We start from the raw sequence: 2,532 nt of genomic DNA on the forward strand, positions 1-2,532 counted from the left end.
AAAGAATACAAAACCTACAACCAAGCATTGGTCTAAAATATTGTATAAATCCTTATTGTTTTATTAGACTTTTAGATGGTGCATCATTTTAGTGAATATATTGTTTTTTTAGTTATAAATCCCCAAAACTTTAATAAGAGCAGATCGGTAATAATAATTCCACAATTATTCAATTGCTTGCTAAACTTATGACTTAGATATATTTCTTCATGAAAGAAGAATCATGTTTATCTTTTGTCATAATGATATTATATATTCATCCTGAATTTCTTTGAACTATTTCAAATATTTTTAGTCCTTATGTTTTATTAAGTAAATCATATTTACTCATAACATTGATGGAATATTCACCGTGCCCTATTATATCCATTGGACATCATACCTCATAATGTATTTAGTCAATAAAATACTTTTATACTTCATCTCTTATGAATATTAATTATCCGATATAACTAAGAAGTGCCCCACACACAAGTGGTTTTATGAGTCTTCTTAAGCCATTTAGCTTTAATGTTATAAATCATAAACTTCAATATTAATTCATCGTGAATAAACCATCACTAAATAGAAGTTTAATCAAAAACTATATTCTCATAATAATCTGAACAACTATTGTTTAAAACTTATAAGAATATCCATTGCACAACCAATAGGATAATGCATTACATAACTTTGAAGCAAAATAACTATTATTTCAGTTCTAAGATAAATCTTGAAGATAAACTATAGACATGACTTCGACGGTCTTTCAAGCAGTGACCCATCAATATTTCCGACTTGCATCATGACTTCATTCGTTCTCTCCTTGTGAGCTCTCTGTAGTCCCTGCATCGGTTTGAAAAACGAGAGCAACGGATTGGTATCAAATACTCATGACATACAGAAATTTACAAGTAGAATAACATTAACTTTGTATAACGATTTTACCTTTAGAGGAAGAACCTGTAACGCCCCAAGACCGGAGCTTCGGATGCCTTCCAGTGTTTCCGAGATTCGTTGTTGATTTGTTTCGTCGGTTGCATTCATCTCTACATCATGTGCATTGCATCATGTCATCATGCAACCCATTTTAAAGCTCAACTAAATAAATTGCATGGATCTTCGGTCCATTTAAACCGAGGGAATTCACATGGTGATTCTCTTTATAACATATCCTCCCGATATTAGGGAGCTATTATAAATATTTCCATTCTTTTGGAATTCACCTTAACACACTTGCAAAATCCCAATGCTTTAGTCATCACGTCTCTTGGCCTTTAACTTTGCCCATAAATTCTTTCGTCATTTTCCGGAGCTCCACCAAAAATCGGAACATTTTTGGACACCTCTAATTCCTAGCCCTTGTTCAAACCATTTGAATTAAATTCAAATGACTTTGAATTAAATCCTTGCAATCATGCCTCTCATATTTTTCTTGGAACCAGCGCATTTTTGCGAGTCCGGGAATATTATTTGCGTGCGCTAATTCTTTCCCAAACCCCCTCCATCTTTCTTTTCTTCTCCAATTTTGTTTTATGCTTAGAAATAAAGTTAAAGAGAGAGAGGGAGCAGAGAGCCCAACTGGGCCTCCCTAGGCCCACTCTCGCGCCAGCCCACCTAGGCCACCCGTAGCGAGGCCAGCAGACCTCCCGCGTCGGCCCATAGGCCCAGCCGACCCCCACCAATTCTAACCTAGCCCGATCCCCCTCGGTCCTCTTTTTCCCTTCGTCCACCTCCTCGCGCCGCCAGGAGTCCCCGCAGCCCGATCCCCATCTCTCGCTCTCTCCTTCTCCCATCGATCCCTCCTGCGCCGCCTCCACGCACATCGCTAGGGAGAGGAGCTCCTCGTGCCTCGACCCGATCCCTCCTCAACGCCGGCCCGCCGACGAGCGCTGTCCCATGCCTGTGCCTCCCTCGTCCGCGAGGCCGCCGTCTCCGCACACGCCCGATCCCGCGCGCCCCTCCTCGTTGCCATGGCCTTCCTCCTGCTTCTCCTCCACGCGCCATGGCCGCCTCCCGCTTCCTCTGCCAAGTCCTACCTCGTTCCCGTGCCCGCATCCTTCGTCCTCCACGGCCAGCAGGAGCCCCCGCACTGCTCGTCCCAACCGATTTGGCCAGAGCTCGCTGGAGCCCCAGCACCGGTCGTCGCCGGACGTCCTCCTCGGCTCCACCCTGCCGGCTCACGGCGCCGCCGAACTCACTTCAGTTGTGCACCGTCCTCCACCGCCTCCCCGCCAGGGTCCCTCGCAGGCTCCTCCTCGTCGCCTTGCCTTGCCGCTGGACCCTGCTCGGGCGCCGCGCCGCTGCGGCCAGGAGCTCCAGCCCGACCTCCGCCCGTGATAGTTGCTGCTCCCGCGACTCGAGTTGTTGCTCCGTGCTTCATCATCTACTGTCGCCTCATTGACATGGCCATCGCCGAGTCCTCCCAGGACCCGTGGAGTCTTATACAGGAAAAACCAAGTTCAAAGACTGCCGTGGCCGTGATCTCGCCCAATACCACTACGGATTCATCAATACCGCAAGTACCCTTTTGATCGCCAGGACTGAGACCCT

Source organism: Triticum aestivum, chromosome 2A (assembly GCF_018294505.1).
Source record: "Triticum aestivum cultivar Chinese Spring chromosome 2A, IWGSC CS RefSeq v2.1, whole genome shotgun sequence".
NCBI lineage: Eukaryota > Viridiplantae > Streptophyta > Magnoliopsida > Poales > Poaceae > Triticum > Triticum aestivum.